Raw genomic sequence first — 15,534 nt, 5'->3', positions numbered from 1 at the left:
GTGTGTGTCTGCGTCCAACTGTCCCCTCTGTTTAAGGACACTGGTCATATTGGATTAGGGGCCCACCCTAGACTAGTATGACCTCATCTTAATTTAACTAATTACATCTGCAAGGATCCTTTCTCTAATTGAGGTCATCCAAGGTCCTGGGGGTTAGGACTTCAGGATATGAATTTTGGGGGCACACAATTCAACCCATAACAGATGGGGAACTCACTCCCTCTTCAGTAGCTCATTCCATATTCGATCTCCCTGGTGCCAGCCCGTAGATCTGCTACGGATCCCTCCTTCAAATCACTTGCAAATGCCCAGCCCACCCCTGTGACGTGGCACCAGTTGCCAGGGACACCCACATTTCATTCCTTGGAGCCCAGGTGTGACTGGCCCCACCCTGGGTGAGACCGTATCTATTACGTAATGTTAACAACTGGAGAGCAGGAAGGAGAAAACTGATAAAGGGGAGAAGGTTAAAAATAACCAATGTCAGGGGGCAGGGGGGCCCTGCCCAAATGAACTTTGCCCTTTGCAACTTCGATTTACAAACAGCAAAGCCAGGAGGTCACCCGGGTCTGCAGTTGGCTATAAAAACCACAGCACGGCCTCAGCTGACAAAACCCTCTGCTCGGGGCCCGGGAATTTCCAGTCCTGGGGAAATGTGACCATAACATGGTGGGCTGCTTCTCTTTCTGTTTCTAAGTGGGTCAGGTTCTGGTGAGTCCTTCAGAGAGACAGGTAGCTGGGACCCAGCCCAACTCCTTGCCACAGGTGTGACTTAGGAGAATGGCAGAATTTACTGGAGCCTCTGTTGTCCCGTCTGCAAATAGAGATAAGAAGGAAGGCCTCAGCGGGTCATGGTGAGGGGCAATCCGAGAGGCGCAGCTGGGCCGGGGGTGCAGGAAGGACCGAGGTGTGCGCCAAGTCCCATCAGCATCTTGGTGCCCCTCACTTGCTGCACGTTGTCTATTTGGGCAGGTGTGGGATGCATCAGGGCCCTCGCCACTTGAACAGGCCTCTGCCATTCCAGGGGAGCAGGAGCTGGGGGGAACTTGCCAGAAACGCAGACTCTTAGGCCCCACCCCAGACCTTCTGAAGCAAAATCGGCACCTCAACAAGATCCCCAAGAGATCTGTGTGTTCATTGAAGTTAAAAAGCCCTGCTTTCGTAGACATTGTTTTCGTGTGCCCTGGGTCCATTCCCCCTCTTTTTTTTTTTTTAAAGATTTTATTTATTTACTTGACAGAGATAGAGACAGCCAGCAAGAGAGGGAACACAAGCAGAGGGACTGGGAGAGGAAGAAGCAGGCTCATAGCAGAGGAGCCCGATGCTCCATTCCCCCTCTTTTGGTAAAAGTGACCTTATTTTCTTTTGGAGAATCATGCCACACTCCCTCCCTTCCCCAGTAGCATGTCTTCCGTGGGGCTTCTCTGCTTTCCAGATACTTGAGGGGCATGAAAGCTGGTCCTGGCCAATCAGAACGAATCCCAGGACTTGCTGGAACTCTTGGGAAAGAGGAGCTGTCTTTAAGCAGCTTTTATTCCTCTGTAGGATGGAAGCCTGGAGCTGGGTGTCACCATCTTGGTCACCGCTGTGGAGAATCTAAGAACAGAGGCCCCACAGAGAGGAGCAGGTGTGTGTGTGTGTGTGTGTGTGTGTGTGTGTGTGTGACAGAGAGGAAGATTCGTGATCACATCATTTGAGTTTCTAGCTTTCTCCAAAGCCAGATCAACCCCCTTGGCTCTCCAGTTCATATAAGCCAACCGATTCCCTTTCACCTAAGCCAGTGTGTGATGGGTTGCTGACACTTAGAAAGCGCCCTCCTTTCCACGGTGCTGCTGAACCGAGGGTAAGGCAAGGTTTGCATCCTTGTGGAACTCACCCACCAACTACCTCAGGGGAAGACAAGAAAGGGCCATTATGATGGTGAGTGGGTAATGGCCTGACAGAGTGAGGCTCACTGGGGGAGAGGGGTCAGGGAGGGCTCCCCAGAGAAGATGGCACCCGAGCTGACTTTGAAGGACAAATGGAGTTAGCCAGGTGGGCAGCGCAGGTGAGAGTATCCAGGCAGAGGGAATCGTGTGAGTCAAGGCAGGGAGGCAGGAAGCAGCATGAGGGGCCCAGGGGCCCACAGAGATTCTCAGGTAGCCCAGGGCATGGAGAGAGGCCAAGTGGGGAAGAAAGTGGAGGACTTGGTGAATGACGATGACATGAAGCTGGGACTCTGTTGCCAGCATCCCCCCGCCCCCACCCTGTGTGTTCCCAAAGGAACTGACAGTAAAGGGGAGGGGGAGGGGCCCCGGGGGGGAGGGACATCTTATTACTGAAAAAAGTAGATGCCCATGGTTGCCATTTCTGAGGGACAAATCACACCCGTGCTAAGCTCCCTGCCCCTGGGAGCCCTGGGGACACCCTGGTGTGATGGGCAGAGGGTAACATCACGGCCGGAAGACCCAAGTTGGAACCTCGGTTGTGTGATCACTTAGAGTTGTGTGATCTTGAGGAGTCCCCTCGCTTTCCTGGTCCTCATCCATACAAAATGGAGATTCAAAATGCCTGCGTCCAAAGGACTGCAGTGAGAATTGGGTGAGATTATGATAGAAACGTTTTTTAAATCTGCAAAACAAGCGAATCTGCAGCCCGCCGGTGGGGAGGAGATCCTTGCAGGCTAAGGCCCTGGGGTTGAGGTATAGGGAGCCTCTCTGTGCTGCAGATAGGACCCCCTGGCTTCCATGTCTTCCTCCCCACCCCCCACCCCCCACAGAATCTGGTCTCCAACAGAGGGGCCAGGGGTCCAGGGGCTTAGCCTCCACTGGGCTCCAGTTGGCCAGTGCCAATGAGGCTGCCCTCAGGCCGGGGCTGGCACTCCCACCCCGGGCTCTGGGTGGAAATGCAGCATCCCTGAGGCTCTGGGGAAAGGCAAGGGCTAAGGCTTCCCACCCTGGGTTCAAAGATGCCTAGAACCACAGATGTTACTTCCTGTGTGGGCCAGTTACAGACTAAACATTGACATGCACTGAGGAACTCCTCCAATTTATTCTCTACTCCATAGCAACCCCATTTAAAGATGAAGAATGGTTCAAAGAGATAAAGACACCCATCCAAGGTCTCACAGCTACCAGGTAGCAAGACAAGATCTAGAGCTGGGTGGGTCTGATTGAAAGCCTGGCTCTGTCCTGTAAGCCACTGGGCCGCCATAGAGATGCCTCACATTTTCAGCAAACGGGAGGGGACGGGAAGGAGGATTTATTTTCTGGCTCCTTCCTGCCTCTCCTGTCCAGCCTTCTCACTCTCACTAGACCCAAAGAACAGGATGGAGGCAACCCAGGGATGCGATGACCTCTGCGGGAGGGAGGTGAGGTGATGTCGGACCAAGCAGGTGATGTCTTCAAAACCCAAAGGCCTGGAGCTTTAACGGTGGGATAACAGGCAGTAGGTGACATTTCGGGAGGGGGGTCCAGCTTGAATGCTCCCTTCAAAGTATATCTGTGGAGCAGTGTCCTGCTCCCAGAGCTAGGCCTGCCCTGTCCCCCAGGCTTCCTGCTGGTAGCTCTGGGTTGCATCGATCTGGGGCACAGGGGATCAGCTTGTGCTAGGGATTGCCTGAGCATGTCCCTTGCCTCCGGGCTGGAGGCCTTGGGAGGCAGGAAATAGTGGCCAGGGATGGAGGACAGCTGCTGGGGCCCCAGGCCACTTGTTGAGGTAAAGCCTCCCTGTAAGTGGGGGGCAAACTCAGGGGAAATGAGTGGCCTCCAGGCAGAGGCTGATGGCCAGGTGTTCCTGTACTGACCCAGGCCCTAAATGGGCTGCCCCAGATGAGGAGCAGTCCTACAGGTTGGCTCAGGACAGAAGGGTTCCTAGGACCCGGGCAGCCCCCTGTGAGACAGTCACCTATTGGCCTAAGGTTTCCGGAGCTCACCCTGCGGACAGCAGTGCTCGTGGGGTAGGAGTGCAGGTGCAAAATCCAGATCAGAATCCCCCTGCCTCCAAGGAGCCGGTGGGGGCGGGGGGCTAGCTTCCAAGAAGCCCAGAGCATCCTCACCCCCACGGGGCTTGCCCTCAGAGAGCTGCGAGGGAGGGCATGAGTGTGCCTGTGTGTGCTGTGTGTGCCTGCATGGGGTGGGCCGGCTGCCTCACACTTGCGTCCTTTTGTGTGTGTGTGTGTGTGTGTGTGTGTGTGTGTGTGTGCGTGTGTGAGTGGCTGAATGAGGGACAGTGTCTGACCTGAGGCCGTGAGAGTCCGGGTCTGGGCCTGAAAATGCGGCTCAGGGCAGGTCTGAAAGGGGCGGGTGTGCTGGGGAATGTGGGGGCGGGGAGTCATCTCTGCATCTGTGACCGGGTGTGTGCAGGTGTGGGTGGAAGCGAGAGCCGTGGGAGGTGTGAGTGGAGAATTCTCTGTTGCCCCCGGGAGCCGTTTTGTGTGTCAGTCTGAAGCGGCGGCTCTGTCAGAGGCGGGGGTCTCGGGGCAGCGTGGAGCCATGAGTGGGCTGTGCGCGGTGAGCGTATGTGAACCGGTGGGTTACCTGCCACACGTGTGAGTCCAGCGGGCAAGTCCCCACAGTGCCGCGAGGCAAGGGTGTCAAGGGCCAGCCCATCGAGTGGATGGACAAAGTGCGTCCCCCCAGGGTCACATCATGCAGCTGGTCAGAGCTTGCAACTGCCCCGAGGGCAGCCGTTCGTATTGGGGGCTCATTGTCCTCAATTAATTCAAGTTAATACTTGTTTAACAGCGCAGCCTGGGAGAGCTGAATGTGCCCCTTTGGGCTTCTTCTCCCAGCCCACAGGCCTCTTCAGAGCGAAGAAAGCTGCAGCGCGCTTGGTAGCACAAAGCTCCTGGGTCGCTGGTACCACTTTTTACAAGGAGTATCACTGGTGACGCTTCCATCCCGGGTTCCAGAGAGTGGCTTTTGTCACAGATTGTCTTCAAGCCAAGGAGCACCTGACAATTTCTCAGCATTGTGGTCATAAATCTGGGGAATATTAGAATAATAGAGCCATATGGCCCNGCTCTGGGCCTGGGGTGGGAAGCAGAAGCCTGGGGGCTGGGGTGAGGGGTTGGGGGTCCTGTATGTTCTACCAAGAAGCCGCAGTGGGAGAGGACAGGGGAGGGGGCTTCCTCTCCTATCCAAGTCCCTCTCAGACGCTCTCACCTGCTTGGCAGTTGTAAGGCTAGAATTAAAAGGCCCCACTGATTGACATAAGCTGCGTGGACCTTACAGGGCTTCAGCCCCACCCCCTCCTAATTCCTCCATCCTCTGCCAGACACCCCAGCACAGACTGGTCCCCTCACTCCTGCCCATCTGGGAGTGCCGGCTCGCACTGGGGAGGGAATGCTTTGGGGCCTTATCTGGATTCCAGGCACACCTCTTAAAGCACAAAGGCCAACATGGCAGACGGGGCTGCCTCCCCCAGCCCCATTGCTGGTCGCTGGCCAGAGCATTGCCAAATGACTTTCTCCTCCTGAGTTCCGTTCAGGGAGGCTGTGAGGAAATACAGTTCCTCTCACCCTGCTGTGGATTGCCTCGAGCTAGCTTCCCAGTGGCCCATAAAATAACGGTAACATTTATTGGGCACATGTTTTGTGCCAAGTGCTCTCAAGGAGATCTTAAAGAGAGGCTATTAGCAGCTCCATGCCTGAGAACAGAGAGGGTGTGTGACTCTACCAAGCTCACATGTACTAGGAGATCCTGCGGCCCAAACTGGAGCCCCGGCCGCTGACCACCAGAGCCTTCGGACTTCACCACCAGACCCCCTGCTTCTCAAGAAAAGGTGGGTTTGTGAAGTGCAGTGAGGAGGAGACAGAAGAGCATCTCAGGGACCTGGGGGACTCATCCCCGGCGAAGCCGAGCCACAGGGCCAGTGTTCCTGGGGAATTAGCCCAGCGCCAGAGTGGACTCCCTGAGACGGCACAGCCAGGATTTGGGGAAAGCTGAGTACAGAGAGGGTATTGCTGAGAGAAGGAGCCAAGTCTCGGCTTAGCCAGAGGATACGAGTCAGGAGGGAGGAGCAAGGAAGGACCGGCAGCCTGAGGGTTCAGGGCCTGGGGCTGGCCCGTGAGTACCCTGGAGCAGTAGCCCCCGCAGAGCTACATCGGGCTGAGGTCCCTGGGCCTGTCATGGGTGCTCCGGTGTCCCTGGCTCTGTAGGCAAAGCCAGCATTCTGACCAGCTGAGCGGGGCGTGCTGGAGAGCACGCCGGGGGTGGGGGCCCTTCGAGGGCTGTGATCTGGAAGACCCGTCGTGGGAGGAAGAGCTGGCCAGCCTCCTTGCACATTTTCACGGCTGCGTGGTCCTCTGATGTGTGGACACCCGGACCCTTATTTAGCCACTCCCATCCCAGCGGACGTTTAGGTCGCCAGCTGCTGTGGGTCTGTCTGTGGGACAAATTCCAAGAAGGAGAACTGCCAGGTCAGAGTACAAGGTAATTTTACAACACATTGCCACTGGCCCTGCGTTACAGTTGTACCCATCTACACCCCGTCCGCCCCCCGTGTTAGCACATTTTGGTCTTTCCCAAACTGACATGGGAAACCTCGCATTCAGAGCAGTTTTAGTTTCCATTTCCCTTAACAGGAGATCGAGGAACACCTTTTCTCTGTTGAAACACCAATGGTGTTTTGAGCGGGATTCCCATCTCACTCTTCAAGGACTTTCCTCGTTTAAATTGCCTAAGGGTGGGGTGAAAGCCATCAGCAAAGCGCCTTTTTTTTTTTCTCTTTAGAATTTCTTTTTTTTAATGTTTTTTTATTATATTATGTTAGTCACCATACAGTACATCCCTGGTTTTTTTGATGTAATGTTCGATGATTCATTAGTTGTATATAACACCCAGTGCACCATGCAATATGTGCCCTCCTTACTACCCATCACCAGTCTATCCCATTCCCCCACCCCCCTCCCCTCTGAAGCCCTCAGTTTGCTTCTCAGAGTCCATAGTCTCTCATGCTTCATTCTTCCTTCTGATTACCCCCCCTTTCTTTATCCCTTTCTTCCCCTACTGATCTTCCTAGTTCTTATGTTCCATAGATGAGAGAAATCATATGATAATTGTCTTTCTCTGCTTGACTTATTTCACTTAGCATTATCTCCTCCAGTGCCGTCCATGTTGCAGCAAATGTTGAGAAATTGATCTTTTTGATAGTTGAGTAATATTCCATAGTGCCTTTAAACTGGTTAGTTAGAATTCTGTTTTCCCAGGGACCAGATAAAGGCCTAAGAGTTTAGTTGGTTGCATTTCTTAACGTGGAAACTGGGACGCTGGGCAGTCAGAACCCAAGGCATGTCAGGATCACTTCTCTGTCCCGCCTAAGGCCTCCCTCGGCATGTCCGTCGAGATGTAGCACACGCAAGATTAATCCCAAGTCCGCGTCCGGCGATAGTGAGCAGGGTAAGCAAACCAGGAATCATCTCGACTAGGGTTTCTCAACCTCAGCTCTCTTGACTTCTTGTTGGAAGCTGTCCTGAGCACAGTAGGGTCTTTACAGCATCCCAGGCCTCCACCCACTAGATGCCAGTAGTACCTTCCGCCCTGCGTAACAACCAAAAATGTCTCCAGACGTTGCAAATCACCCAGCCTGAGCACCAAATCCACTGGTCTATAAATGGAATTTTATACAGCCATCAGGAATGACAAATAATAATAGAAATAATGACAACTAACACTTCTTGAGGGCATGCTATGTACCAGACTCAGTTCTGAGCTTTACATGTCATAACTTCTTTAATCCCCACAGCATCCACATTTCACATATGAGGAAATCGAGGCACAGAGAGTTTGATGAACTTTTGCAAGTTCACACAGCCAGTAAGATGCTGATGACATTGACACATTGCTAAGAGAAAAAAAGGTAAGAACACAGTACAGGTAGCATAATTTCTTTTTTTTTTTCTTTTCTTCCTTCTTCTCCTTCTTCTTTTTTTTTTTTTTTTTTTTTTTTTGGTTTAAAAGCACATGCATTGGGGTGCTTTGGTGGCTCAGGCAGTTAAGCATCTGCTGTCGGCTCAGGTCATAATCCCAGGGTCCTGGGATCGAGTCTCACATTGGGCTCCCTGCTTGGTGGGGAGCCTGCTTCTTTCTCTCCCTCTGCTGCCCCCTGCTTGTGCTCTCTCTCTCAAATAAATAAACAAATAAAATCTTTAAAAAAACAAATAAAAATAAAAATACATGCATTACCTGCCCTACCTGCCCTGCACATATATTGGTATCACAAAAAACATGTTAGTTATTCTTTCTAGATCATGAGATTGCAGATGAATTTTGTTTTACTTCTCTATGTAGCTTCATATTATATTATTGGTGTGACAAGAAAAACCTGGCTGCCATCTCCAGTCCCCCAGTCTTGGAGATGTGGTATCTTCAGCCCCATTTCAAGCCCGGGTGACCAGGTAGCGACTCCATTGTGTTTGGGGTGTCTCTGGGGCCTTGTCTAGAGTTGGAGGTTGGAATAGAACCACCAGACAACAATGGGACACCTTCCCAGCAGCTGCTGGGAAACCCATAATTTCACCCCTTTCCAGAATGTCCTGGGGAGAGGGCATTTCACCCAGTGACTGGCATCTAGAGAAGAATCAAGGCCTCAGACCTGGCTGAGCTGCCATGGGAATGAGGAAAACTGCTCACATAGCCCAGGACAGCAGGGTTGGGGCAGGAGCAAACAGTGGCACGATGGTGCACCTGATTTTTTAGAAAACAATTTTAAATAACATTTGATGTGATCATTTTATAAGTAAATGATGTTATAAATAGCATATCTAATTGTTCCTAAAATACCCAAATGACTCTACATGTCTAAGGGGAGTTTTGAAATGTAAAACAATTATTTTTTTAAAAGATTTTATTTATTTGAGAGAGAGAGAGAGAAAGAGAGCACGAGGGTGGATGTGGGCAGAGGGAAAAGAAGGAGACTCCCTGCTGAGCAGGGAGCCCAATGTGGGGCTCAGTCCCGGGACCTTGAGATCATGACCTGAGCTGAAGGCAAACCCTTAACCAACTGAGACAATTATTTTAAAGGCTAGACAAAAATAAATCCAAATATTAACGGTAGCAGAATAGAGGCTAAAATAGAAATGTGCTTTCAAAGCAGAAAACCTGAACTGATCTGCTCACACCAGCCCTTCACTTCTGGCTTAGTTCCTTTGGTGCTCGAATGGGGCTCCTGCCTACGGGAAGGGCTGGGGGCTGGAGGGGAGCATGGGGGGAGTTCCTGGCATGAGGTTCACACTGAGTGACTGGGAACTGTCATCACCGCAGGGTGCTGGCCTTGCGGTTAGCTTTGAGCTTTTCTACTCTGGTCAGTTTGCTAAAGACATAGTATTTTTAGAATCAGAATAAGGGGGAGGAGGAACCCTCCTAAAACCAAAGAAAGGCGAGGAAGGATAGGTGAGGAGGGACTGTAGGGAGCAGAGGGCAGAGGGACAGAGGCTCTTTAGGAACCGCAGGTCTGGGGCCTGGAATTTTACCCTTCAGCGAACAGGCTGAGAGGCAGGTGGGCACACCCACAGGTTTCCTGACTGAGGACTTCCTGCCTTTGAGCCCACCCACAAGCCCACCCACTTGTCCGCCTTGTAGCCGTCTCAGGGAAACCCAGGGTCACGTGCTCCTCCGCACACACCCACTGTCGGTGACCAGGCCCGAGCTGGGGCTTCCGGAGCCCACCCGGCCTCGCTCTCCATGGCTGCTCTCCTGGGCTGTGCCCCTGGGCTGGGGGCGTTTGACATGCAGGTGATGTAGGACAAGGAACAAAGGCTAAGGCCCACAGAATCTGTGTTTTGTTCCACTGTCTCTGCCTCTCTTCCTGGTCTTTCTTTTCCTTTCTTTCCTTTCTTCTTTTTTATTGTACATATTTTAAAAGTCATTCCTTCAGATACATTGGGCTTTATTAAACTGAAAACTTGGTGCATCCTCGGACACGATCACAGAGTAAAAAGGCAACTCACAGAATGGGAGAAAATATTTACAAACTAAGATATCCACACCCAGACTATATAAAGAGCTTCTAAAATTCAACAACAAAGCAAACAAGCCATTTCAAAAAATGGGTGGCAGACGTAATAGACATTTCTCCAAAGAAGACACATAAATGGCCACTAGGCACATGGAAATGCAAGGAAATGCATTACTAATCATCATCAAGGAAATGCAAATCAAAACCACAGTGGACTACCATTTCATGCCCATTCAGTAACTATTATCAAAAAAAAGCAGAAAATGACAAGTGTTGACAAGGACGTGGAGAAATTGAAACTCTGTGCATTTGTTGGTGTGACCTCTATGGAAAACAGTATGGAGACTCCTCAAAAAATTAGTGATAGAATTATCACATGATCCAGCAGTTTCACCTCTGGGTATCTGCACACAAAAAAACCTGAAAACAGGGAGTGGAAGAGAGATCTGTACACCGACGTGCGTGGCAGCATCATTCACAAATAGCCAAGGTGGAAACAGCTCCAGTGTCCACTAGCAGAGGAACAGAGAAACAGAGGTTTATACCTCTGTAGGCTGTGATTCTGCCTCAGGAGAAATGAAGTTCGGACACATGCTACAGCATAGTCCAACGAAGTCATTATGCTAAGTGAAATAAGCCAGGCCAAAAAAGGACAAATATGATTCCATTTATGAGCTACCTGGAACAGACACATTTATAGAGACAGAAAGCAGAATAGTGGTTGCCAGGGGCCAGGGGGACGGGGAATGGGGAGTTAGAGTTTAATGGGCACAGAGTTTCCACGGGGGATGATGAGAAATTTCTGGAGATGGATAGTGGTGATGGTTGCACAACAGCTTGAATGCAGTTGACGCCACTGACCTGTAAGCTCAAAAACGGCGAACACAGTAAATTTTATGCTACGTGTCTTTTACCACAATGACAAAATTTTAATGGAAGGAGCATCAGCTATCTCCTAGTGTAAGCCCTTCATTTTGCAGAGAAATAAACCGAGGCTAGAGAGGTGCCAAAAAAAAAAAAAAAGCCATTCATTTCAAATCCTTTTTGCTACCTGAACCATAACAGGTGTTCTTGAATTTAGATGATATAAAGTAAAACCCCCTTTAGGCGACCTTCCTTAACCACATCCCCTCCTCCGGGGGTAACCACAGTGGAATCACTTTGTGCGAATGCTTCTAGATCTTCTTCTGTAGGTTGACAGAAATGGAACCATTCTGTTCTATTTTGCAACTTGCCCTTTACACTTAATGCTCTTTGTTGCAGAACTTTCCATATCAGTTCCTGTGAGCTCCCCCATTCCTTTAAGGTGTGGTGCTGTGTGTCATACATGCACACACTGCCGTTCAACGTCCCCTGCTGTTGGACACTTAGGCTGTTTTCACTGTTTGACTATTACAGACAACTCAGCGTGAATTCCTGTTTGTGCATACGTACGTAGAAGTGTTTCTTTAGAAAAACTTGTATTTCCTTGTTCAAGTTTCAGGCATACAGGAACAAATGTCAATAAAATAGTTGCCATGTATTGGCTCTCAGGGAATGCGAAATCTTTTCCATCATGATCTCATGTGCTATTATGCCTCCATCAATCCTGTGAGCTGTCCCCACAGATGAGGGAAAGGTCCAGAAAACTCGAGTCATTTGTCCCTCCCCCTCATCACAGGGCTCATGAGACAGCCCTAGGCCTTCAAGTGGACCCGGCCTAACCATGCAAGGTGTCTAAGTCTATGATCTCTTCTGGACTGGGATCTCTTTTCTGATGTGTCCCTGCATCTGACACAGGTCTGAGATGTCATGGGCACTAACAAATGCTCCTTGAATGTCTTTGAGCAAATGAAAGAACGGACGGGTGTGTGGAGTCTCCTTGCAGCTCTTGGCACTCTGACCAGCATTTGCCAACACCCACTCACCTGTGCCTGACCACTGCCCCGTCTTCAGGCCCATCAGGAAAGCGGAGGACGGACCCCAGACCCCCCATGGGCCTCCCCATATAGGTAACCGAGAAATATAAGTACTTTGAGAAGGAAGAAACTTGGATGAGACCACAGTGACTCCATGAAGAGCTGGGGTCACCCATCCAGAAGCATTTAACAGGGCCCATCACATGCCGTGCCCTCTGCCCGTGAGGAAGGCACGGACCGGACTCAGACTCAGGCCCTGCCCTCATTTGGCTACAGGGCACTCAGACATGTAAAACATGAATTACAGAACCATGTGGTAAATACACAAATAGAGATGTGTACACGTACAACTCAGCAGTAAAGACAAATAACTGAATTTTATATTGAGCACAGGAGGGGGTGTCTGGGTGGCTCAGTCGGTTAAGCACCTGACTCTTGATTTTGGCTCAGGTCATGATCTCAGGGTCATGAGACTGAGCCCTGAGTCAGGCTCTGCGCTGTGTGTGGAGCCTGCCTAAGATTCTCTCTCTCCCACTCCCTCTTCCTCTTAGAAAAATGGGCAAAGGATTTGAATAGGCATTTCTCCGAAGAAGATATACAAATAGCCAACAGCACATAAAAAGGTGCTCAACATCTCGAGTCACTAGAGACATGCAAATCAAAACCACGACGAAATACCACTTCACACTTACTGGGATGGCTACACTCAAAAAGGCAGATAATAACAAGTGCTGGAAAGGACGTAGAGAAATTGGAGTCCTTCTGCATTGCTGCTGGGAATGTAAAATGGCGCAGCCACTTTGGAGAACAATTAGCAGTTCCTCAGAATGTTAAACATGCAGTTACGCATGACCCAGCAATTCCACTCTGAGGTGTACATACCCCAAAAGAAAACATATGTCCACACAAAAACGTGTATACAAGTGCTCCTCGCAGAATTATTCAGAATGACCCCAATGAAAACAACCCAAATGCCCCTTGAATGATCCCAGATAAGTAACATATGGTCTGTCCATGCAACACAATGTTATTCAACTATAAAAATGAATAGAGGGCATCCAACTGGTAATCGGGAAGCTATGCAGTGTAGTAAGTTTTTCTTTTTTCCACCGTGAGAAATGTTAATTTTCAAAAAATTAAAGTGACAAAACTATGACGTGAAAGTTATGAATAAGTGAAATTTTGGAAAAGAAATAAAACCCAAGACTATAAATTGAAAACGTATTCTCTTTTTCCTCCATGACAGAAAAAAATGGAGTTTGATATTTAAAATGTATGTTGGGGCGCCTGGGTAGCGCAGTCGTTAAGCGTCTGCCTTCGGCTCAGGGCGTGATCCCGGCGTTCCGGATCGAGCCCCACATCGGGCTCCTCCGCTGGGAGCCTGCTTCTTCCTCTCCCACTCCCCTGCTGTGTTCCCTCTCTCACTGGCTGTCTCTCTGTCACATAAATTAAAAAAAAAAAAAATATATATATATATATATATATGTTTATCCAATTTCTATTTTTATACATGTCAAGTTTCCATTGGATTATTTTTATTGTACTTCCAGTTTCTCTTAGAAAAAGGAAATCCACACAGGTAAATAAATCAGAGTACTAGGAATATCAGAGGATTGTCCATGAAGATGCCTTTTTATTCCTCGTTCGTTGTTTTTGTTTTTGTGGGGTTTTTTTTGCCTTTTTGTGGGTTTTTTTTTTTGCCTTTTTATTCTTTTAAATTGAATCTTCCACTTAAATCTTTTTATTTACTTCCCTGATGATATTTCATGGGTTAATAACTATACTGAGAATTTATTATTCCTCCTATTCCTTTGGTAACCAAAGAGTTACGGTGGAAGTCATCCATCTGATTAGTCCTAGGAAATGCAGTCCTTCACAAAAAGCCTTTGAAATATCTTTTTCCTGCCTCCTTCTATCATTTCCTGCCCCTAAATTCCAAGAAAAGGTAGGTGCAGAAACACATGGAAAAATATGATGGTGAATTAATATTTACAAAAACAGGAGCATGTGTTCAAAACAGATTCTGGTCTCTTCAGACTGTACATATTTTCTGTGAATTCAAATTGTAATAGGTATTTGCAATTTTACCAATCTTTACATACAGTGAAACAACTATATGGAAACTGAATCATCACCCAGGAGGGAAAGGATAAAAAGTTGTGAAATGGATGTAAAATTTATTTAACCCGATACTTAATTCATTTATAAAAATAAGACTTGCTAAATAAATCTAGAGTGATTCATTTTGAATAGGAAGCTATTATTTTTCTATTGTGTAATAACTACCTGATTTTGAAAAATAGCTGGGTCGAACAATAAGATATATTGTTATCTAAACTAAAAGGAAGTACTTCTACATGTTACCCATGGGTGAACCTTGAAAACATTATGCTAATCGAAAGAAACCAGACACAAGAGGACAAGTATAGGATGATTCCATTTATATGACACATCTAGAGTAGGCAAATCCATAGAGAGAGAAGATAGATTAGTGGTTGCCAGGGACCAGGGAGAGAGGAGAGAGAGGAATGCCTGCTAACGAGTGTGGAGTTTATTTTGGAAGTGATGACAATGTTCTGGAATTAGATAGTGGTGGTGGTCACACAATTTTGGGAATATGCTAAAAATACTGAATCGTACACTTCAGAAGAGTGAATGTTACGGGATGTGAATTACATACCAATAAAAAGAAATAAAGACAAAAACGTGACAGTATATAGGTGAGAGACACAGAGAGAGGGAAGCAGGGTCTGGACGATTATGCCTCTGTAGGGAGGTTTCCCAGAGATAGGAAACCATCTGAGCCTCATTTTAAAGGACCAACAGGATTCACCAAACAAACTATGGGAAAGAAGGGCTTTCTAGGCAGAGGGAACAGCAGGTGTAAAGTTCCCGCCAGAAGACAGGAAACAGTGTAACTGATCAAGTCCTCTGGTTGTTAGGGTATAAACCTTGGTGCACAAACTCAGAAGTCATTTTTTGTAAGTGGAATTCATTTCTGACTCTGAACCCCATTCCTCCAGGCTGCAGAAAGTGTCACCCCCATCAGTTCTGGTGTTTCTAGGTTTGTGAGAGGTTCCAAGATGCTTACTGCGCCGGGACATGGGGTCAGCCCCCAGTCTCCATGATTTAGCAGGAACATCAGTTTCTGCGTGTCTTTGACTTCCCTGGCACTGTGCTAGGCCAGGGTCTTTGTCAAGGCTTTGTCAGCTGGTGGTTCCATGTGCCTGAGGTGCTGTGGGGGCCACCCCTCCCTGGAGTCTTCCTGACTCTGCCCCGAAGCATGGCTGGTGCTCCCGCTGCTGAGACCTCCCCCATCTCCTGCTGGAAGAGTCTCTCTGGTGTCAGAGCAGGTGATGCAGGGGGGAATCTGCTCTCCTCTGCTGCCCTGGGACATTTGTCCATCTCAATAAATTTTTTTCATTTATTGCCTCTGCAGACTCCCTAAATTGTCTTCAATTTGTGAGCAAAGACCCAGCAAGGCAGCCAAACTACTCCTGCTTGAACGGGAGAAAGGAAAAGGAGATACCGCATAGAGGAAAAAGAAAAACTAATATTCCAAAATGTCCAGGTTCTAAGTGACCACAGTATCTGAGGGGTCATTCAGGTCAGAGGGTGAATGTGCCCCTTGAGGGTCCTCTGAGGAGCGGAGGCCCGGAATTGCTCCACCCCTCCAACGTGTGACCCTCAGTCACAAGAT

The 15,534-nt window shown here is 48.9% G+C and overlaps 1 long non-coding RNA gene across 1 annotated transcript; it reads left to right on the top strand.

Moving 5' to 3' along the window:
* The first annotated feature begins 5,521 nt into the window (after positions 1-5,521).
* Positions 5,522-11,850, top strand: LOC117802746. The gene is made up of 3 exons (XR_004626258.1): positions 5,522-6,413; positions 7,726-7,839; positions 11,716-11,850. It is a non-coding gene; the product is annotated as an uncharacterized LOC117802746 (long non-coding RNA).
* The last annotated feature ends 3,684 nt before the right edge of the window (positions 11,851-15,534 follow it).

This window comes from Ailuropoda melanoleuca, chromosome 6 (genome assembly GCF_002007445.2).
Source record: "Ailuropoda melanoleuca isolate Jingjing chromosome 6, ASM200744v2, whole genome shotgun sequence".
Taxonomy (NCBI): domain Eukaryota; kingdom Metazoa; phylum Chordata; class Mammalia; order Carnivora; family Ursidae; genus Ailuropoda; species Ailuropoda melanoleuca.
Note: the sequence above shows the minus strand (reverse complement) of the source record. Positions and strands in the feature narration are given on the sequence as shown.